Genomic DNA, 24,804 nt, shown 5'->3' with positions numbered 1-24,804 from the left:
ACATAAGCTAGTGCAGCTAAAGCTCTGCCTTATTCAACACAAACCAGCAAGCCTTCTCAGGTTTCACAAAGGCCTCCTTCACATAAAAGATGCCCTCCTCTGACCTGTTGTCTCAGTCATCCGGAACCTAGATAAAGCTCACTGGGACTGAAACAGACAATGTTGTGACAGCTGGACCAAGGGATCCACTGTCTGGCTAAGGATGAGTGAGAAACCCATAGCTTTCTTCTCTGGGTGCATGCCCAGAAATGAGTGCATGTCCCCTCTAAGGGTATATAGCCATGTAAATCATATAAAAAGTACGATGTGTTTTGTTGCAGGGTGAAGTTTTTCAATACACAAGATATGATACTACCATTCACTTTCTTACATAAATTATAATATGATCCAATATAGGGAAAATAGTACAGTGATTGGGAGTGGGTCTTCTGAAGTCATAATACCAGGATTGAAATCTTGTATCTGCCATTTTTTTTTATTTTTAGACAAGCATGACCTCACCAATTTTTAGTTTTCCTACTTTTAAAATACGAGAATAATTATATTAACTCATAAGCTTCAATTAATTAATTATAAGCCATTATATAAAAGATTCTTTTTTTTTAAAGATTTTATTTATTTATTTGACACAGAGAGACACAGAGAGAGAGGGAACACAAAGTGTGGGGAAAGGGAGAAGCAGGCTTCCCGCGGAACAGGGAACCCGATGCGGGGCTCGATGCGGGGCTCGATGAGGGGCTCGATGAGGAGCTCGATCCCAGGACCTGGGATCATGACCTGAGCCAAAGGCAGATGCTTAATGACTGAGCCACCCAGGCGCCCCTATATGAAAGATTCAATTTAACTGTTCTCTTTCATTAGACTTTGAGGTTCTTCCATGATTTTATTTGTATAAATAATGTTGCTGTGAGTATAATCTTATAAATATGTCATCTCCATTTCTGATAAAGTTCTTGGAATAAAAATCTAGATGTGGATAAAAATGTTTGAATAGTTTAAAAACTCAGAGGTTTGTTTGGAGGGATAAATGAATATCCTGTAAAATGTCCTTAGCACAATGCTTGGTATTTAAAAAGTGGTCAATAAAAATTAGCTATAATATTTTTCTCCTGATTGTTATTATTATGTGAAATGATACTAAATTATATAGACTAGTGATAGGCTGGCAAGCAATTTAAAATAGACCAAGGGGTTCTAAGCTATTGGTTGAACAATTTTTTCCCTTTTATTCCAGGCTGCTATAACCCTTTAAACGATTTTGTAGGATTTCTATGTATCAAATTATAAGCCCATCCCTTTAGATAAAATACATACCCACAGATCTTTTCAAGACAGGCTGTTTCGCTCTAGCATTAGCTGAGAATTAAAATGCCATGGGACACCTTTAAGATTGTTAGGTATTTTATATAACTAGGAGAGTCTCTGAAATCTTTCTGAGGTCTTAACAATGGGTCTTAGAGCTACATCTTTGATTTGATCTCGACTTGCAAACAGCATTCTGAATTTGATCTTTTCCTTGAGACAGCGTCTTACTTGGAAAACCTCTTGCCAGCTGAAGATGCTGTAAATGTGAAACCTTTATTTTCCAACTCCGCAAGTCCTGAGTTGGAAATAAATTCTCTAAATTCTGCTTAAAACCTGAATTGTTCTCTCTTTTGTTCATCTCTCTCTTACAATTAGCATATTATGTGTGGCTAAAAGGTGACAACACTGTCAGGTGTTTGCTTGGAAATCCCCTTAGCCAGATCCACAAGTTGATAGGTATATTTTCTCTCTTCCTAGTATTGCAGCCAATGGTCAAGCTCATTGTTCTGATAGTAATTTATTGTGAATCCTTTTTTTCCCCAGTCCTCAAAAATGACTTCCTTACTGTCCTTCCTTTCTTCAGTGAGAGTCTCCTCATTGCCCTTATGGCCTCCACCTGTTAACTTTTCTCAAAGCGAATGCTGTGTTTTAGGTTTATGTTATAGTATCATTTCAGTTTGGGTACCGATTTCTGGTCTAGTTATTTATTTCTGTGTATTTTCTGTATAACAAACTTCTGAATAATCAAATTAATGGAATCTAATGTCCATGATGCTATGATAAAGGTCAAAAGTCGATTCAGGAAAATAGAGAATTTGCCATAAAAATGGATTAAGATTTTTAATTTGCCTAAAGATGACAAAAGGAATTACAATGAAAAGAAATTTGAATGGAATCATAGATGCCAGAAATTGTGGTCATTGAAGAATCTGTGTTTAGCAGAAAAATGCATAACTGGGGGCAAGCTGTAACTAACAATAACATATTGTTGCTCTTAAGTAATTTCCAAAGGCTCCCTGTGCACTGGAGACTCAGATATGAACAGTGAAATTTATTTTTCTCTCCCCTAGCTATGTAGGCCTTTATTATTTCTTTATTTGCCGTTTTATATTTTTGCATTATAAAACAATTCAGTTTAGAAATAGAAATAAACTCATAATTTCACAAGTGAAAGTTACTATTAATATTTCTGCATATTTTCTTCATGTATGTGCAAATGAAACATATCAGATTCTGTTACATCTCAAATAGGTCTTCATCTCTTTCACATTATATCAAACAGTTTTAAATTCATATAGATATTCATTTAACCTTTTACACTATTGTTGTTTATCATACTATATAATAATATATAATATTATATATTATATATATTATTATATATTATATATATATTATATACATATATATAATATATAATATATTATGGGATGTTATATATTGTATATTATGTGATTTCCTTGTTTTCATGATACATAATTCCATGTAATCATCTCCATAAAAATACCCTCATAGTTATTTGTGATTTCAGCCCTTAGAAGAAATACCTCAGTATAATTAAATAATATGAACAATTTTAAGGTTCTTAGTATATAATTGGCAATTACCCATCCAAAATTATTTTACTGAATTATCCTCCCACAGATGTACAGCAGAGTCTATTTTACTGCACTCTTGCTGACCCTGAATATTATCTGTTCTCACATTTGTCAATCTGATAGGAGAAAAAATGTCATTTTTGTTTTGAATTGCATTTCTTATCTTGACAGAGTTGGACTTTTTCATATGTTCATTAACTGTTTTCCATTTGTATATCCTTTTGGGGGGGGACTGTCTTTTGGTTTGGATTTACCTTTGCTCAGTTTTTCTATGGAGTCTTAGTGTTTATCATAACAGTTTTTATATATCCATCATATAGTAAAGATATTTATCCTTTAAGTATCATCAATTTTTATTTTGATGTTTATTATTTGTCTCTTGTTAAAATAAACTCCCTGTCCCTTTGTGGTATCTTCTGTTGCTTTACAAATTATAAAATTTAGGGGTGCCTGGGTGGCTCAGTCGGTTAAGTGTCCGACTCTTGATTTCGGCTCAGGTCATGATCTCACGGGGCTCAAACCCCGTGTCAGTCTCCATGCTCAGTGGGGAGTCTGCTTGAGATTCTCCCTCTGCCCCTCCCCCACACACTCTCTCTCCCTCTCTGTCTCTAAAATAAATAATGTTTTTTTTAAAAATTGTAATATTTAAATATCATTTTTGAAAAGTAACGATAAGTCTTCATTGAGTTTTGTTTCCTTTACTAATCTTTTCTCTCCTAAGAGTGAAGAAGAAATATTTAAAAATTTAAAACAAGGTAACTGGAAAAAGAACTCAATAGTACCCTTTGAGGGTGTCTGGCATTTCAAGGAATATAATATGTTGAAGGAAAATGAAATAGATAATTTCAATTCTAAGCAAAGGAAATCTGAAGCCAGAATCCATAGAAAGCCTGTGTATTATATAATTCTTGACAACATCAAATCTCCCCAAAAAGGCCTGGTTAACTCTGGCTGAATAATTTATAAATGAATACATACAAATTGCTCCCATGAAAGCATTTCCTCATGTCATAAGTGGAATTGTCCAGAATATCTTCGTTTGGACTAAAGATACTGGCAAGCCGGATGTGATTGAGGATATTCAGTTTACTAATGACCAAAAAATGTTAATAAGTTGCACTGCTCTAAGTTGTCTAAAGTAATTTGAGGCGTGTGTAACTTCCTAACTGCTAAAGGCACAGCAATTTTCTTGGTAACATTACCAGAAGATGTGTTGCTGTAATGACCAAAAAGATTTCTTTCTTCTTCCTTCTTTTCTACCTTCCTTCCTACCTTTTTTCCTATCTTCCTTACATTCTTTCTCCTTTCCTCCCTTACTCCCCCCTCCCCACTGTTTCTTTCTATTTAAGTTATTTTGACAGAAAATATAATACCTTACTTAGCTTGGACCCACTGGTTTAATCAAGGAAACCCAGTCCTGAAACTAGAAATAAATTTAAAGTAGCTAAAAATCCACTACTCTGAGTTCATAAAAACAAAGAAGAGGACGACGTACCAAGAACACAGTAATATTTATAAGAATCAGGTTTTGTTGTGTTTTTTTTTACCACTTCCATTACCCTCTACAAATGCTCCTAGACATCTTCCTCTACAATTCCTATGAACCTCATATTAATTCACACAATTTCTGTCCAAACTCATTTGCCTAGGAAATAGCAGCGTTAGGATGTAGACCCAGGTCCTTCTGACTTGCCAAACCCACACCCTTAACCCCTGTACTGAATTGCCTCTTAGGAGCATAGTACAGAGGACCACAATCTATCTAACAAATGAAAACAAGTTTTGTTAAGTTATTGGAAAATTTAAAATCCATCATGGTGTTTGCAATTTGGAGAGCATTTAGATTTTAAATTGTGGTCTGCCATCCTCTAGCAAGGATTGTTTTTAGCTCTGTATTTAATGAGGAAATGACCTCATGTCTCAAGAATTAAAAACAGAAAACTCTTAGTGATGGATATTTTATTCTTATAAAAGAACATCATCACAGGGCATCCTTAATTTCCAGAAATAGTGATTTAGAATGGTGTTTTTTCTTTTCTTATAGAAATCAGTATTTTGATGATGATAATTCACATATATACATGTCTGTATATATAGTGTAATTTATACCTAATATATATTAATTAGGGACAAAGTATCTCCTCTCACATTTGTTATTGGTAAAGAGCTTCAAAGAATTGATGAATTTGTGTCTATGTAATTGAAAAAAATACCCATATTATGTATTACCCATATCATTTGGTAAAATATGTATTAATGTATATTATCATATCTAGTGCAGAGGTTTGCCATGACATCAGTTTAGACTGCAATAGCTAATCCTAAAATTAAATGAATAGAAATGATTGGAATAGTTTCCTGTTTTGTCACTGAAAAAGCAAGAGATTAAAATAATGTGGTTAAAGCTAATTTGACAAAATAGGGCTGTGATGGCTAGAAAAAGCCAATGTTCATTCATCTTTATTCCTGGTGTTTTAAGAATGATAAACTAGGGCGCCTGGGTGGCTCAGTAGATTAAGAGCCTATCTTCAGCTCAGGTCATGATCCCAGAACCCTGGGATCCAGTCCTGAGTCCTGTGTCAGTCTCCCAGCTCGGCGGGGAGTCTGCTTCTCCCTCTGCCCCTCCCCGCCTCATGTTTGTGCGCGTGCATGCTCGCTTGCTCTCTCTCTCTCACAAAAATAAATTTAAAAAGATTTTTAAAAAAGAATGATAACTATTAGACTATATTATATCCCTACTCATTCTTTCAAAATAAGAAAATAATTGAACACTCTTTTTAGTTAATATATTAAAGTTTTAAATGTTAATTTCTGACCATTTTTTAAGAACTACAGCTCAATTTGGACCACTGTTTCCTTACTACAATTTTTAAAAAATATATTACATGTGCTCCTCAATGAGTATTGATTTGTGAATTGACACACATCCTTCTTCCCATTGAAGGTGAGGGCACAGCATTAAGAAGACAACAATGAAGCAGTTTCAGACAAGGCTCACCTGCTTTGACTTCCTTGATTTTCTTCTCCTTGAGCTAACATGCTAAAGACAAGTAACCCCATGTCATCCAGGGAAGACCTGAGAGCCACATAGTGACTGAAACACCAAAAGACATGGGGCGCCTGGGTGGCTCAGTTGGATAAACATCAGACTCTTGATTTAGGCTCAGGTCATGATCTCCTGATCATGCCTGAGATAGATCCATGCCCACTATGGAGGCTGCTTAGGATTCTCTATCTCCCTCTGCCCCTCCCCCGTCTACTGTGCCTGTGCTCTTGCACACACTCTCTCAAAATTAAATAAATAAATACACAAAAGACAGATCTAATGTCCATTTTTAAAAACATTCTGATATGGCAATTTGGGAAATGTATATACACCTTAGAAGATCTGTGAGAGCAGATAGTCACATACTTAATTTGTATGAGGGGAAAAAAAAACTTCTCTAAATTTCTCAAATTTACTTTTTACTGATGATGGGCCATGAGTTGAATTTTGATGGTTCATGGAGCTCAGGTCCCGACAGAGACTATAACCAACAGTAATAAATGAGAAGCACCCTGTGTGTCCTATTTCCAGGTCATATGCTTCTTTATGTTTTTACTTCTTTATGTTCTTTAATAATGTTACCTCCCTAAAAATTTGTACACTCCTTGCAGTCATTCCTAGGAAGTTATTAATCTATGTTCAAGCAGTTGCTTTGCCTCTTTCATTCAATTTTTCTTGGAGAAAAAATATCCGGAAGAAAACTTATTGCAGCTAAAGCATTAAAAATGCACACTTTCTGTGTTCAGGACAGAAAATCAATGTAGATTAGAGATGAAGAGACTTGAGATAGTAGTAAATTAACAATGCTTCTAATGACTTAGAGTAGTTGTGAAAATAAGTCTTTTCCCATAAGCCTGGGAAGGAAAAAAAAAAACAAAACATCATTACAAGTTTTATGGATTTAGCCTGTAGTCCTAAAATAAATGTAATCATGAAACATGGTAAATGCAATTTACTCTCAAAAGGATGTGTTCCCTTGGGGAAGTGTGGGCCATTTGTTCTACAAGAAGATACTTTGTGCTCTCATTCTGGTGTTAGGCTGTGACTAAAGATTTACAGAATGTAGTAAATATAAGCAATTACATTTTGACAATCTAAATTCATGTTTGTAAATCATCTAATAATTTTTGGGAAAATATTTTGAAGAAGAAACATGTTGTGATATATATGTGTATGTATTACTTTCTTGAAAAAAAATCAAGTTAGTTCATGTAGATATTTTACAGAACCAAATACTAAAATTGGCTTTGCAGTAAAATGAAAGTCTTTCTCATACCTCTCTCCAGCTGGTCCTAATCTCTTTATAGTTCTTCTGGGATAGACAGATAGATTGATCTATATCTATATCATCTATATACATAGAGAATATAGTTTAGAGAGTTTGTAAAGGCGAAATCATTTTCACCTAATTTACTTTTGGATCATACTTTCTTTTTACGACCCCTCACCCCCCCCCCGCCAGAGTTTCTGGTTGCCTTTCTTTTTTCTTCTTGTAAAAGAGAAATGGTTTTTTGTTTTTTGTTTTTTGTTTTAAGCTGTATCCTAAATACATTTTCAATTCTTATTCCCTCTATCTATTGCTTGGTATTCATTTTACTGTTATTTTGGGAACACATTGCTTTCCTGTTTGAATTTAGACCATTTTCTTCGTATTTGATCATGATATTATCTGTAGCTTTTTATTTTAATGGTATGCTCTTCTTCCGTGGAGATTTCTCTCATAGTACTCTTTCTTTTTGCTTTTACCTAAATTGGTTGCTCTCTGAGCCTCTTAGACATCTATCTTCCCTGCTCTGTTCCCTGAGTTAGATTTATTCTTTCTTAGATGCAATGTATTTTCTTTCTGATACTCTTCACACAACTTCCTGAAAAGGCATGTTGGCAAGGTAAACTCTGAATTTATTCTACCTTTACAGTTGAGTAATAGTTTTGTTAGATGTAGAATTCGGGGTTGAGAATCATTTTTCTTTAGGACACTGAGATCATTGTTCAGCTGCATTCTAGGGAGTAGTGTTACTGATGGGAAGTCTGATATCAATCTGTTCTTCATTCTTTTGTAGATAATTTTAAAAGAAGTTCTTGAAATATTCATTTTATCCTTCTTGTGTTAACATTTCAAAATGAGGTGTCTAAGCATGGACATAATTTAAAATTTTATGGGTCTTTTGATCTGAAAAGACACGAATGCCTTCAACTCTGCATTTTGCATGTATCATTTTGATGATTCTCTATGCATTTGAACATTTGCCTTTCTTAGGCTCAGATCATTTCACTTAACAGTTATTCTATGTTATAGCTATTTGTTTACTTAATTATTTAAAAATCTCTTTCTCTGGAAAGATAAATGCTTGGCTGATGCTGAAAGTCAAAGTCATAGAGGGATTATCCCTGTTCTCTGGCCCACTTTTAATACTCACTTTTGTTCACATGTTCCTTCCTCAAGTTTCCAGAATATACAGAATTCTGCCCAACAGTTCAGCTTCCCTTGTGTCTGTTCACCCCGCCACATGCATGGTGGACTGACAGTTGTTCCACTGTGCTTATTAATCAGTGCGTGTAGGTCTGGCATTCCTCTTCCAGCAGTTGGCTGAAATACCTCTGCCGCTAATGTTCTACTGCTAGGAGTCGCTGATCTGTACACGTTGTACGCTCAGCTCGCCTTTTTGACTCAAAAGTGTAACTTTAACCATTAAAGTACATTAAACATGTTTTACTTTGGGATCATTTTCTTTTTATCGATGAGATCTGAAACGATGACAAAAAAAGTTGTACAAAGATGTGGAAATCTAATGACGTCTATTTAATTTTATAGTTCCAGATTGCTCTTTGAATATGTTAAGTCAATTTATAATTACTGTAAAAGAGCCAAATATTTGTTCATTTCTTGAGATGTTTATTTTCTAGTTAGTTTGTATTTATAGATATTTACCTCTTTTGATATTATAGAAATGAACCTGTCAGGCTTCAATATGTGTTGAAAACTTCTCCACATCTCTCTTAAATATTTTTGTTTTGGTCACTTTGACCAAAATAACTATTATTTTAATTTTTATCATAGAAAGTATTTATATTTCCCAAGTTTCCTGTCTTGGTAATGAAGATATACCCACCCCAAGTTATACATATAATATCCTACATTATTTTCTAAGATATTTATTAATGTTTATAGTAAGCTTTTAATTAATCTGGAATGTATTTTAGTATTTAATATTAACTAGGACATCAACACTATTTTCTTCCATATGGGAAACCATTTGTCCTACCATTTACTTTCCCAAATAATAGAAATATCTTATTTGTTTATATTAAATTATGAAATGTACTGGATTTTTTTCTCAATTTTTTTCTCTATTCTCTTCCACTGATTTATTTGCATCCTATGTCACTACCTAATTCGTGATTATAATGGGTTTATAGTATTGTGACAGATGGTAAAACAAGTGTGCTCAATATTTTACTTGTTCATACCTCCCTTGGCTATTCTCCAGCTTTTATTCCTTAATGTTAATTGAAAAATCATTATATTCAATTCAAAACAAAACAAAACCTATTAAGATTATAATTAGAATTGTGTTTTTTTAAAAAATTAATTTGACAGAGGGATAATTTATGAAGTTTAGGCTTCACATCCAAGAGTTTAATATGTCATTGTATTCTAATCTGTCTTATTTTATTTTGATCTTCAATAAGACTTTGTAGACATTTTCATATAGATTTTGTGCCATTGTTGTTAAATTTATTCATATGTGTTTTGGAGGTTTCATAACAATTGTGAATAGAATATTTTCCCCTGATTTTTTATTATTAAAATGGAGAAAATATGTGTCTTTGGCATCTTTTTCATGTTTGAATTCTGTTATTAATATAATGAAGTTTTTCTAGCATCTCTTGGGTTTTTTCAGGTAATATCTTTAAAGGGAAACTTTTATGTCTAGTATTAATAGTATTTATTTTATATTCTAATGTATTCACAAGATTCTCCAAGAAAGTGTTAAATATAAATGACAATAGCAAGAATCTCAATCACATTCCTGAATTTAAAATTAAAGATTTTAGTATTTTATTATTTATTGTAAAATTGCTATTAAGTAGTCTTTATTACATTTAAATAGTTTCCTTCAATTATCAGGAATGGCAATATATTTTATTAAATATTTTTGAACCTACATTAGTATGATAATATTTCTATTTATTTTTTTAATTTTGGATGCATTCAGATAGGTTGATAAATGTTCTTATATTAACCCAACCATCTTTTGCTAGAATATAACTTATTTGTTTGTAATATATTATCCTTTGCTTCAATGGCTGTATTCTACGTCTAGTATTTTTATTTATACTTCTTGCAATTTTATTCAAAAATTAGATTCATTCATAGCTTTTCACCTATAATATTTTGAAAATTATGCAAGCTTCAAAGAATAAATTGGGATTTTCTTTTGTGATCTGGAACAGTTGAAATAGGATTGGAGATATTAATGTTTTCTAGAACTCATCTATGAAATAATCTAGTCCTGGTACTTTCATGAATGGTAGCTATTTAATCATCTTTCCAATCTATTCTACAGTAGTTGGTCTTTTCAAGTTTTCCACTTCTTGCATGATTTTAGTAATCTAAATTTTGACAGAGCATCTATTTTCTGGAGCTTTCATTTTATGTTATTGTTGTAGAGTTTCAGAAATACTTGATTTCTTTCTTTTTAAAATATCTTTTTTTTTTTTTTTTTTACATTGGCAAATATCTTCTTTATCCCTGGGTTGGTCTCTTTCCTCATTCATTTTTTTTCCTCATTTCATGAAGTGTTATTCCCGAATCAAGAGGAAAGTGAAAACAGATTAATATCAAAGGGATCTCATTCCTGCTTTTACCCTCCCAGCCTCCTCCCTCCACAGCGATAGGAAGAAGCAGGGTCTTGGCATCACAGGCACCGCCTCCAGTGTATTTGCTCATCTTTATGGCAATGGATGTGGCAAATGGATGATGTAGATTTATGACTTTCCTCGATTTAGATTTTCTTAGCATAGTCTATAGTGCTAAATAACAATTATAAACAATAATCTAAAAAGAGAAGAAAAAAAGATTGGGGCTGAACAAAGGATTTCCATTTCAAGTTACTTAATTCTGAAATACACTAACAGCTTTCATTCTACCATTCCAGCCAGATTGGCACTAAATAAAGAAGTGGTCTTTGGAAGTAGTGATTCCTATAAAATCACTTTTGTGTAATATTCTTTAGACTATTTATTTCAAAATAAATCTTTCTTGGCAACAATATCACAAAATATTCTGAAGTTGACCCTTCAGGTGCCTTGTGAACAGTTTTCCTTACAGGATACTTTTTGATTGCCCAGCTGTCTCTTTAATGGAATAGTTGTCATTTTCCTGGTCATCTCTGTGTTTTATGTGTAGACATCTTGTCAGTGGTTTTTGGAAACCTTGACTCATCTGGGAACTCCATACACCAAAACATGTTATCTAAACTCCACAGTTAAACCTCTGTCTGCCTAGACCTGTCATTTTCTGGAACACACTGGAATCAATTTTTTTCTCCCCCATCCCCCCTTTTTTTTCCTTTTAAAGGTACACTTCTATTTAAGGAATTTGTAAAAGAAATGTTTTACTGCATGAATTGAAATCATTCCATCTAGAATTTATTTGTATGGGTGAAGAGGGTCATGGAATGAAAAGTTAGTGTGTGTGTGCAAGTAGATGCCCCTTAGAAGTGAAGCTGCTAGTTTTTAAATAATTTCACTTCATAGTAACAGTAAAATTGGAACCGTGAGACATCTTACTTTAATATTTTTGTCATTGTTTTGAAAGGTTAGTGTTTGATTAAAGGCTTAAATGCTTATATTTACATTTAAAGGTACACTTTCAGACTAGTTTTTGTTTGAAAATTTATGAGGCAAAATTATATTTTGACAGAGTTGTCATTCCATCTTCTTCTAAAACCTTTGTTTCTCCCTTCTCATTCTCTTTTTCTTGTTCCTTTGCTATTATTATTTCATTATTATTATTTTAATGCAAGACATTTAATCAAAGGCATTGGGGAGTGTGTGGACATTTTGAGAGGTTTCTAGCATGATGCTGTCAGCTGCAGACTTAGTAAAATTGAAATAATCTTAGCCCCGTAGCTTTAGATCAGTCTAGAACAAGCAAATGGACTGGCTTTTTTCGTACTGCTCACATGCATGGATGAGTGCTAACACTGACTACTGTGGGAATGAAACTCACTGGTTTTAAGAGAGAGGCTAAAAACGTATCAATTTTAACAAGCCTAATAGAATTTTATCAAGGAGAAATTAGTGTCCTTTGTAATGTTTTTTATGTCCCTGCTATTATTGATGCATTAGGACTGAAAGTGAATGAATTTCAATAAACCAGATAGAACACTTGCTTTTAGATATCTGATACTAACACCTATTCCCAAGGCATAATATAATTAAGGCTTTTCTGAACTAAAAATATATGTAATGAACTTGTTTTTTTAAAAAAATTATTCTACCAAAGGCAATTTTCTAGTTTAAACTCACTTTCACTGTTCTTGATAAGATTGTGAAAATAAATGAGACCTCAGAGAACATTTGCCATTTATCTGGTGCTGGCTCTTCTCCTGTACCGTGGTCACCCCCTTCATTATGAGGAACAGACTATCTCTTATTATACAACCCCACTTTATTTTCAATTTGTAACATCACTGTTAATATGCAAAGAATCGCAGAATTATTTTTTTGCAAATTATAAAATTCAAAAAATTTTTGGCTTTTCAGTATCACCTAGGTAATTGTATCATTTTCCCCAAGTTGCTTGTTTTTTTAACACTGAACCCTCAGATTTAAATTTGTTCATGATTAAGCCTCCACTCAGCTTTTACTCCTTGTAAATCAGAACATAATGAACTCTGAACTCATGTTTTTTAGTTTGCTTTCAGTCATAATAAGCTATATATAGAATATAAGTATAAATTTGAAATTTATAAAGCAGGAAACAATGATAAAATGGAGTTGCTAGACCAAAAAAATTCTTCGGTTGTCTTTTCTTTTAAAACATATTTGAGGATTTAATTCTTTAGTTCTTGACAACATTTTATCTTATTTTATATTAATATTTCGTTTTACTATTTTATTCAGCTATGTGTGTATAAATAAATGTCCAAGCAGAAATTATCTATATCACAGTTGGTTTATAGGAATATTTAAAAGTTCAGATATCGGGCGCCTGGGTGGCTCAGTTGGTTAAGCGACTGCCTTCGGCTCAGGTCATGATCCTGGAGTCCCTGGATCGAGTCCCGCATCGGGCTCCCTGCTCGGCAGGGAGTCTGCTTCTCCCTCTGACCCTCCCCCCTCTCATGTGCTTGCTCTCTCGCATTCTGTCTCTCTCAAATAAATAAATAAAAAATCTTTAAAAGTTCAGATATCATCAAGAAGGTGCAAAAATTTTATGAAATACATGATGTAAAAATTATACAACTAAAAATTACATTAAAATCAGGTTACATACAAGTGGGAGACAGGTGTACAAAATAATGGTAGTGTTCTACAAAAGTAAGATAGACTCTGTATCCAAACGACCTCACCAAAATACCACTTTTTCCACATTTTTCAGTGTGATCTGGGAATAAATGATAGAGCAGTGAAGTAAATATAAATTAATCTAGACTTTCCCCACAAATATTAGGAGCAATTAATAAAATCAGGAAAATAAGAATTATTCAGGAGAAAAATATTTTACTAAGATCTAGTCCTTTTGGGACTTCTGGGTGTACCATCTGCTTTAATGTTAGATGTGCCTTTTACGCAATTGCAAAAAGGTATAATCTCTATGTAGGTAAATCCTTCATGGTATGTTTTTGTTCAAAGATAAGTTGAGGTATATTAAAATTTTTAAGAGTTTATTTGAGCAAAAGTCAATTCAAATTGAGCAACATCCCATCTAGCAGATAAAAGGAGTGCCCAGGAGCTGTACAAAATGAAAGACTTTTATAGGCAGAAGGGAGCAGGAACAAGAAAGTTATACTAGGCAAAAAAAAATGTAGGTTACTTTCCTTTAGGGGATGGTAGGGGTCTGTTAGGCAGATAACCCAACTTGTGCTGATCAGGCAATTCCTGAGTGACTGGTTTAAGATTCCATTTCTGGGAGAGCTAAAGCTGTAATTAGGTCAATTTTCGGTTTGGTGAAGTCACTTATTATAAGTGACTTCATTTGGGGCCTGTTGTCTTGTTTTTTACCACTTTGTACTAGATCAGTCAAACCAGCACTAAGACAACTTTTTTTCTGTCTCTCTCTCTGTGTCTCTCTCTCTTATTCATCATGTGCAGGTGTTACTAGATAATGAATAAACCTGAAATAATTATGATAATAACAATTACTCTGATGACTCATATGTAACAATATTCACTATAATATATATAAATTGTCATCTAAATCTTTCTCATGGTCACATAGGTAGAATGGTAAAATTTAAGTTTTACAAAGGACCACTGATGCTTAGTGAAATTAAGTAACCTTCCCAGTACATCATATTGCTATTATGTAGACACTTTGGATTGGTCATAGGTCTGTCTTCAAAATTCGTACCTCTTCTTCTAGGTTATGTGGCATCTCCAAGGAATGAAAGGGCACAAGACAGTGAATCATATATAGCTTATGACCAAGAGCACACACAAAGTGCAAATGCCATACTAAAATCACGAGTGTGGTTCTGGCGTCACTTACCAATTCCCACAACCTAACCTGTCCCTGCAACCTTGAACCACAAATGATACCCGACCACTTTCTGCCTCCTACTTTGTTACGTTGCTGCCTTCTGTGCTTCTGTCCACATGCTGCTGAATACTGGACTGATTACTTCTGATTTCGAGCACAAAGGGCAACAGTAAAGAATTTCTAGCATTTAAATTTCCAATTCCTTGAAGTCTAGCAAAAAATTATTAGGAGACAGGTTCATGAACTCTATTTGTACTGCTCTATTACTACTCCCATTTTGCCCTGAACAGATCTTCATAGATCTGTAACTGTTGTGTCACTCTCCTCCAGTGTAGACAAATTCAACTAATACCTGCTACACAATGCAATGTTTGCTGAATTGCTGAGGTTATAGATTTAAAAAGTCTGACGGGCTCTGTAGGTAGGAAAAGAACAACACCCTGCTGAGGATTTGTCCCATTATTAGAAACCCTTACTTTCTGTGTCCCATTGCTAGATGCTGTCACCAGCCCCAACTATGGCTAAAATACTTTGTCTTCTCCCTTCTGGAATTGTGTTGATTTTGTACACTTGCATGTGGGTTACACTGGGGCAATTACTTTAATTTCTTTGAGTTTCCTAATCTTTAAAATCTTTAAAACGCTTACTCTAGCTAACAAGAGTAGGCAGAAAAAGAGATTTATAAAATAGAAAGCACAAATATTTGGAATGATACAAGTAGGAGGTGTATGCAGTGTGACTTATAAATGTCATGTCTATTAAGGAAATTATGTTTTTCCGAAAAATCAAATTCCAAGTGAATTTGCAAACAATTTCCTGGGGTTAGAACCTGAAATTACTGCTAAATGACTAGCCAAAGAACTATTTTCAGTCTCATGTATTGTTTTGGTTTCATATTCAAAGTACAATTTAAGGACTACTTAAAACAGTATTTTCTTCAGTGTATTTCCATGTAGCAAGTAATTTTTTCTTTCCTCTTTTACTCACAAAATTGTTTCCTGTACTTCAGCCACTTCATTGAACTATCTCAGTATTTTCAACTTCTTCAACATATTAAATTTGAAGGGCTGCAAAAATCTATTAAAAACATAAAAGACTTAAGTACAGATTATGTTACAACCCTCATATACCATTTACCCCTTCCTTATACTTCTATTCTGTGAATAGCCTGTTCTTTTAATGCTGCTCTTCATTTGTATCACGCTAATATATTTGATTTCACAATTCATTCTTAGTGCTCCTACAGCCTATTGTTAATAATTGGAAAGTTACAGGGTTTTCGTAATTATATCCTTTCATGGAGAAGAATAATTTTAAATAGTACATCTTATAAGCTCTTTTGTAGAACTATTTAGGAATATAAGGATGGCATCCATCAAATATGTTAGAAATTTAGGGAAATAATTACATTGATACTGACTTGGTTACACATTCACATATCAGCATATTTATAGCTCTGATATCTGGACAGAAGAAGAAGGAAATGGAGGTTGTTCTCAGAAAACTCAGGATAGATGCGAGAGTTCTTATACATGTTACATATAATACATTTTTCTTTTTCTATTGTTGGCTATGCATCTTTTCTCAGAAAGTATTCAGTGGATGTATTTTCTAAAGTTTGTCTTCACGTACAGTTGTAGAATAATGAGGGAAAGTGTGGCCACTTTTTTTTTTTTAAGTGAAATCAATTTAAGATTGCTGGACTAGACATATTTTGGAATTATTTTGGAATTAGAAAAATTATAAACTCTTCCATTTAATCTATGTTACTTAATGTAAAATTTCAATTTTATATGAAAACCACTTTTAGTATCTAGATTAGTTTTCACAGTACAAAGTTTCATTTATGAGGTGTATTGGTAAACGGTTAATTGCTAAGAATATGAAAACATTCAAGCCCCCTACCGCTTTTATTTTGTTGGTAATCAATAGTCAAAGAAACTCTGACCTGTCTGTTATTATACTTAGATTTTCATCTAGCTCACCTCTGTTTCATACACTTATGGTTGTGGTATATAGTGAATATGGACTTTTAATTCAATCTTATATTCCAGGAAATAGTTGGATCAAAATACACATTGTTTGGAAGAGATACTCTGCCATTTTATCACCATAAAAATAATAAAGCTTCCTTCATTTTTTTTTACTTCCCTTTTTCTTTTTTGACTTCCCTTTCTTCCCTGAAGAGACCTATCAAGACTTTTTGTTAATCCTAGTCATCTTCACAACATCATCTAGTGGGCCCATTATAACCACAAAATGAAAGTAAATTCAGAGCAGTTATTCCCCTGGGCAACAGTGTTCCTGTTGTTTTCAGGATTATTTGGACTTGCTTTTTTCTTTGGCCTTGGAAGCTATAGGTCTGCATCTTTCTTAAATTTTTGGTAAAGCAAGAGGATGTTAAGCCAGTGGTGTGGAAAAAGACTGCACATAAAGAAAGCTATATTTTATAGAAGAAAAATTCCTTTCTAAGCTAAATGATTTAATAATAAGCTTTTTAAAAAAATTTTTGGTCTTTATAGGTTCATTTTCCCAGAGATTTCTTTTATACTTTAATTCCTTCCAGTTCCAATTATTTATGGTATTTATTTATGTATACATAAATTTATTTATTTATACCCTTACTCTTTCCAAAATTAAGAGGACTTTCACAATACAAACCAATCTTTTCAATTAACTTGTCCTGTTTGAATCCTTCCAAGATGGGAGCCTGTGTAGATCATGAAAGACTGAGCTCTTTTAAGTGACTGGCTCTTAGGCATTCAGTTAACAAATGATGAGTCAGTATATAAGTATTTTTCTAACATTGATTTTCTTAACTCTCAGAGTTGCTGGACAGAATTATCATCCCTCAGATAAAGGATTCAAGACACCTTAAGGCAGTTATTCTCAAAGCATCCCCTGGAAACTGTTAGAAATGCAAATTATAGGCCCTGCCCTGCTGAATTCATAGCTGGAAGTGGAGGCCAGTCAACCACTTTGATACAAGTCCTCCAGATGAGTTTGATATGTAAAGATTTATGACACCTTCTTTGGGGGGAGTGACTCACAAGAGGTTTTCATTTGTTTTGTTTTGTTTTCCTACAGCGTAATTCAGGAAAATAGAGTTTTTAAATCTGTAAATTGATCAGTCATTTGGCTGTCTTTATTTCCGGTTGTATTCTTTTAGGCTTATTAGCTAAAAGCAAGGCTCTTGTTTGCTTTATTATAATCAGGTACTGAGTATTTTCTCTAAGGAGGAAAGGAGATGACGATCTCACTGCCATCCTGGGGGAACATCCATGAAGGCCATAGCCATAGCCAAAATCTAAACAGCTAATTTGGATTTTGTTTGATTTTGCTATTCAAAAATTTAGTGTCATCACAGAAAAATGTTCAGTTCTTAAAAAGCAAATTATATAAAAACTAAAACAGCTCTTGATAATTTTGTTGGACCAAAGGAAAGGAAAAAGCCTTTGCAGAAAGCCATTGCTTGCCGCCTGATATGGCTCAGCCTTCCTGTGTCTTTTTTTCTCTCAGCCCCAGACGGCTGGCCTGGCTCTGAGGATAAACTATGGCTCTTACATTTAGGATTTTAGTTACAATTTAGCAAACTTCAGCTCATCATGGTTACCCTGACTTTGATCATTTATTTTCTACTTCTTTTTCTTTCAAGAGCGACACACTACCATCTACAACAAATCTCACTTAACTCTGCAGACAATATGTTTTCTGCTTTAGGGAGCATAGATATGCAAAACTGAAGTATTATGACTATCAATATGCCCATGGCGATAAACTGATGTTTGTTTCATTATTTGAATTGACTTTCTTTTTTTTTTTAAGTTTTTGTTTAAATTCTAGGTAGTTAAATACAGTATAATATTATTTTCAGGTGTGCAATTTAGTGATTCAACACTTCCATACAGCACCTGGGATTCATCACAACAAGTGCACTCCTTCATCCCCATCACCTATTTAACCCATCCCCCCACCCATGTCCCCTCTGGTAACCATCAACTCATTCTCTGGTTTGCCTCTCTCTTTTTTTCCCATGTGATCATTTGTTTTGTTTCTTAGACACCACATCTGAGCAAAATCATATGGTATTTGTCTTTCTCTGACTGACTTATTTTGCTTGGCTTACTATGCTCTAGCTCCATCCATGTCATTGCAGATGGCAAGCTTTCATTGTTTTTGATGGCTGAGTAATACTCCATTGTGTACAGCCCCAGTTTGCATTCCCATCAACAGGGCAAGAGGGTTCCTCTTTCTCCACATCCTTGCCAACACCTGTTGTCTCTTGTGTTGTTGATTTTAGCCATTCTGACAGGTGTGAGGTGATATCTCACTGTAGTTTTGATTTGTATTTCCATGATGATCAGTGACATTGAGCATCTTTTCATGTGTCTGTTGGCCATCTGTATGTCTTCTTTGGAAAAATGTCTGTTCATGTCTTCTGACCATTTTTTAATTGGATTATTTGTTTTTTGGGTGTTGACTTTTATAAGTTCTTTATAAATTTTAGATACTAACCCTTTATCAGATATGTCATAATGAGAGACAGGAAACCATTAAAATCCTGGAGGAGAACATAAGCAGTAGCCTCTTCGACATTGGCCATAGCAACTTCTTAACTAGATATGTCTTTTGAGGAAAGAGAAACAAAATCAAAAATAAACTATTGGAACTTCATCAAAATAAAAAGCTTTTGCACAGCAAAGGAAACAATCAACAAAACTTAAAGTCGACTTACAGAATGAATTGACTCCTTTTGAAATTTTGATTTATGCTTTCTTTACTAGGATTTGTAATTAAAATCATAAAATGAATATTTTGAAAAATATATAGTTTATTAAGTCATTAGTTCACATTTGGCACAGGTACAATAATTTGTAACTATATTCCAGATGAATAATTTATTGAGACATTATCACATCAGAAAAAATAATCTGTGTCAAAGTTTACATAAAATTTTTCAGTGCATTTATGTTCCAAACTTGATTTAGGTTGTAACGGTTTTAAGTAAATAGGAAGGTGAATACCTGTCATGATTCTGTCTAGGGATCTCATTTCTAAAATGTTGATGAAGAATCCGTTAGAGGCAAGCCTCTAATGATATTATTTTCAACTTGGTTTTAAAAAAAGAAATCTCCATTACTTATGTAGTCGCACTTAAAACAAATTATACTCAACCAAATCTTGTTGATATAACAATGCAGCTTGTAGGGATAAATCATAATCCTTTTAATACAGAATGCTCATGGGATCTCTGCCACCTGCCAACGAACAGAACTCTCATAGCTTCACATTTATTTATTTTAAGCTGAAACTTAGATATCCTTAGATCTCATCAACTTGCAACAAGATAAAATTACAGGTCCTTTAATATCCAAATTCTAAAGCTCCCAAGCTCACACCTGCCCCAAATTAGCATAAAGTGCAATTTCTTCCACTCCATCACCCTCTTGCATGTTATGTTCTAGCATGCCCAGGGATGCTCATCCATGTCCAAGAGATTTGTCCTGGTTATTTTACCTCACCGATGAAGTCAGTACTCAAATACACTTGTGCGTGGCTGAAGGACCATGCAGTATCTACCGAGAATGGTGAGTCCTTCATAAAATGCCACCGCCTGCTGCAGTGTGACTGTACCCAGACAGTCCAGTTACTTTGCCCTTTTCTATCTTTGCTATTGCCATAGCTACTGGAGACCAGAGGTGAGTGTTCCCAGTACCTGCTGTCACAGTATTACTCTCAGCCTTCATAGCCACTAATGTAGGTCTCTGCTGACTGGCTCAGGTTTTGATGGCAGCCTTCCAACACTGCCATGCCGTGTCTGTACTGGAGTACCACTTGCCTTGCCCCTGGTGCACAGCTGTTACTATTTATTCCGTTTCCTAAAGCCCCTCTAGAGTGCCTGATTAGAATATCAATTATACCTTATGCTTAGACCTAGTGCTTCTAGTCTGTATCAATACAGTGATTCATATAGATTCCTAAGGGAGGGGTTTTGAATGATTTACATGCCAGTCAACAACATGTAAGCATTTACCTTTGCTTAACCAAACTAGATCCTATTTCAGCTGTGCTTTCTCCATTGACCTTAAGTGAACTTAACTGTGCACTTGATTCATATAAACTAAAAGGCAGTGTTTGTAGAACTAATGGAGAGTCTTCACCAATGGTACAGAGACCTCTCCCCCATGCCAGTAGCCATTTTTATTTTTCAACAGTTTGAATGCTTAGCCTCCCTGGAGCAGTCTGTAACAGAGTGAAGAGTTACATCAGAACCTCTGAGCACTAATCACATACCTGCTGAATAGAGTTTTACTGGTCAGGAATTTCTAAAGCCATGCTTTCCCCCCCATAGTTACATGGGACAGTACTGGGCATTTGTCTGGAAATTGCTAGTTGCTCATAATTTAATAAAATGTTTTCTCTAAAAATCATAAAATTTGGCTAGAAGCAAGGTCCTTGAATCTGAGGATAAGAATCTGGCTTTGTCATTTCTGAAGTATGTTCACTTGTCCACCCCTTCCAAGTCAAATAAACTCTTTAAGCTTTGGTTTCTTCCTCACATCGGTTGTCAGTTATTGCAAGTATGGAATGAAAGATTAATATAGAACATTGAGCATAAGTCTGGTACAAGAAGGCTCTCAAGTTATTATGTATCATGTTAAAAAGTGCCACTTCTTTGTGTCATCATCCTTAGCCATGCTTTACTGAGGCTTAGAGCAAAGGTGCATCATCTAGGAGTCAAAAAGTTTCTGAACTAAAAGATAATCAAAATTATTTAAGTCCTTTTCTGAATAGGCTTCCAATTCTCTTCTACCATAAATTTATTTTAAAATGGCTTTTATGCATATCCTTGTCACAAACCTATAACAAAACTTGAGTAGCAATAGATCTGCTTTCCTTATCTTCTTTCTCTCTTTCCATTTTAAAAATGTTTCCATAATGATTTCCATCTTTCAGGACTCAGCAGAAAAAGGGCCACTATTTTTTCAAATCCTGCTTGTTGTCATGAGTACCATTACCAGGAATGGACCATTTTCAATCTGACACTGAAAAGCAAAATAAATAACACATATGGTTATAAACTGTCGCACTAAAGATGTTCCAAAATGTCCGTTGCTCACTATTTCCATAATTGTCAACAGCTCTATTTATTTGGGGATTGTTTTTATGGGTTTTTGTCTATACTCAGGCATAGATGATAAGGCCATATACATTCATCTGGGATGAATAGAATTATAAGTAATATATAACTTTAAATGTAAGATGATAAAGATCCTAGAAAAGCAGCTCCTTGTTTTCTGTGAACTCAGCAGATAACGCCTACAGTGGTAATGTTTGGATGCAGTGAAGACCATGCTATACTGTGCCTTTATTATCAGTAGAGATGCTGTTGTCAAACCATTTTAAACTAGCACAGCAAGCCATTTCATATGATGCCGTGGTAAGGGCCGCCATGAGAATTTGGTGAAGTCTTCAGAGAGTAGTGTGGCTTTAGTATATCCATGACTAACGGTGTATCAAAGGCCTCTCCAGGGTAATCGTGTGTGGTAGTTTATGGATGGGCCTGTGATCAGTAAAGAAATGATTTTCCCAGTTGCTAAATTCAATAAATAAGCATCTTAATCTACTTAAATGATTTCAAGTCTCACTGATTCTGAAGGCATAGAAGTCCACTGTCCTGCTAGGCACAATGAGGTGCTGGAGCTCTAATATGTTTGGAAAATACCTATAGAGTCTACCACAACTTGGAGAATATAAGACTTGTTTGTGAAGAACTTTAGATTACATTAATAGTAATAGTAATAATAATAATAATAAGCATAACTGAGCTCGAATATCAGTCCCTAGATTATATAAATGAAGAATTAGGGAAACAAAATTGTTATAAATACAATTTTTAAAATTCCACTTGGTAATCACATAGATTTCTATGAATTGTCTGTCACCTTTAATTTAGGTTCTGAAACAGATAAAACATGGGCATTTTATACTGTTATTGGATTCTAGAGTATTATTTTTTATAGTAATTGGTTTTTCCTACATTTTCTCCAAATCAGATCATTGCTCTGAAAGGAAAAATGACATTTTTAAAAAGGGTGATATTTCTAAATGAAACATTTCCAAGGATAATTCATGATGTGCATTGTATTTTGACCGTAGTGAACACAAGGAAATTGTTTTGAAATAATAAGGAAAACATTGTTTATGTCACAAAAATGAGATCATCATAAATACCAGTGTTCGAACTCCAATGTCCTTTCTTCAACTTTTCCCCCACAAGTGTACATTATCACTTATTTTCTAATTATACTTCTCTTTTCTATTATTTTCTGTTTTTTTCTATTCTGAAATAAGGACTGAAGTTAATTGGGTTACATTTAATGTTTCCCTGAAATTTTTCTTATAGTTGTCTACTAAAATGTATAGAAAATATATAACTTAAAAGTGTAATTCACCAATTGAGAGTGTTGTACTTTGTTAAATGATTTATTTCACATTTCATTCATGATGTTTCACATTATTTCACACAAGAGAGAATTCGAAACCCATTTTGGTGTTGCTGAAGCATGACTATGCCATTTCTCAGATCAGCCTCCAAGGGGAATAGCTGGGGGGCCCTAGCAGCCCCTCGATCCTCACTTAGCAGAATTGTAGGATAGAGGATTTGCATACTGTCAGGCTAGTTGGGAGAGGTGATATTTAATATTCCTTCCAACCCCCAAATCCTCTGATTCCTAGATTTCTAGACTTTATGATGGCTTTTGCAAGTATTGAAGATTTTCTTCTATGACACAGACAATAGATTGTAAATATTTTAATGAAGATCTGTCTGTTCATCATTCCTCTTTGATAATGTTTTTTTATAAATTTTGAATATGCTAATATGTCAATATGGGTGATGTTTCAAAAATTTGTCTTAATGGGAAATAGTTATTTCATTCAAATTCTATCTTTGATTTTTCCATATGAAGTCTATGTATTATCAGGTGAAAACTAATAAAAGTAACACACACAAGAAGAACCATGAGAGACGATGGACTCTGAAAAACAAACTGAGGGTTCTAGAGGGGAGGGGGTTGGGAGGATGGGTTAGCCTGGTGATGGGTATTGAGGAGGGCACGTTCTGCATGGAGCACTGGGTGTTATGCACAAACAATGAATCATGGAACACTATATCTAAAACTAATGATGTAATGTAGGGGGATTAACATAACAATAAAAAATTAAAAAAAAAAAAAAAGTAACACACACAAAATGATTATTTACCATATTCCAGGTACATACTTTACTATATACAAGGTATGCATTATCTAAAATATCCTCTTCAACTTCAAGGGCTCACATAAAATTAAACATTATAAAAATAATGTCACCCACCATATTAGAGACACATAAGAAAAGGAAACTTCCATATCTGCCTGAGGAAGTTAATGAAGACTTGTAGAGAAGGTAAAATTTGGGCTTAAACTAGGAGAATACATGTTATTTTGGCAGGCCAAAAAAAGAATCTAAAAAGGGGATCAGAATATGCAGAGGCAGAGAGACAAGAAAGAGCTTACGAAGTTCGCAAGACCTCAAGGGCTCCTTCAGGGGCTTCTGAGTGAAAATAGCAGGAATTCTGTCCATTCTCCTTTTTTTCTTTCCTCCCTCTGTTCCTCCTTCCTTTCTTCTTATCATCCCTTCAGTTATCTTGGGTCCTTTGTTTTAAATTTAGTTCCTCCCAATTGCCCTTGCTCTTCAGGTTACTAATGAATAATTGCCATCATCACTCTCACCTTCTCCCTCCCCCTGCAACACTGCCACCTGCTAGCAGCCCAGATTAGCTTACTTGATTTTCATAATCAGAATGCATATGCATTTATTGAGGAGAAGCATTTTTTATATAGATTTTTATATGTTTTCAGGAAGGAGGTTTCTTTACTCTTCTAATGTAGTAGATTACTTCTTATAACTAAAGAGTTGATAGGCAAGATATTTAGGGATAGTGCCTTTGAAAAATTAGTATCTGCTCTGTGGTGGCTTCCAAGATTTAGCTTCCACAGACCCAGGAAAGACTAGGTGACAAGGTAACATTTCAATAGCCTTAGAGCTGTAAACTGTGAATAGCCTTTAATAACTCACTCCTAAATGAGGATGTGTATTTGTTA

At 34.2% G+C, this 24,804-nt stretch overlaps 1 protein-coding gene across 4 annotated transcripts in view; it reads left to right on the top strand.

The window, feature by feature from the left end:
* Positions 1-24,804, top strand: part of NKAIN2 (sodium/potassium transporting ATPase interacting 2) — a 968,314-nt gene that overhangs the window by 457,406 nt on the left and 486,104 nt on the right. The window lies entirely within an intron of this gene.

Source organism: Halichoerus grypus, chromosome 9 (assembly GCF_964656455.1).
Source record: "Halichoerus grypus chromosome 9, mHalGry1.hap1.1, whole genome shotgun sequence".
In the NCBI taxonomy this organism is placed as follows: domain Eukaryota; kingdom Metazoa; phylum Chordata; class Mammalia; order Carnivora; family Phocidae; genus Halichoerus; species Halichoerus grypus.
This window is presented reverse-complemented; position numbering and strand designations above follow the sequence as displayed.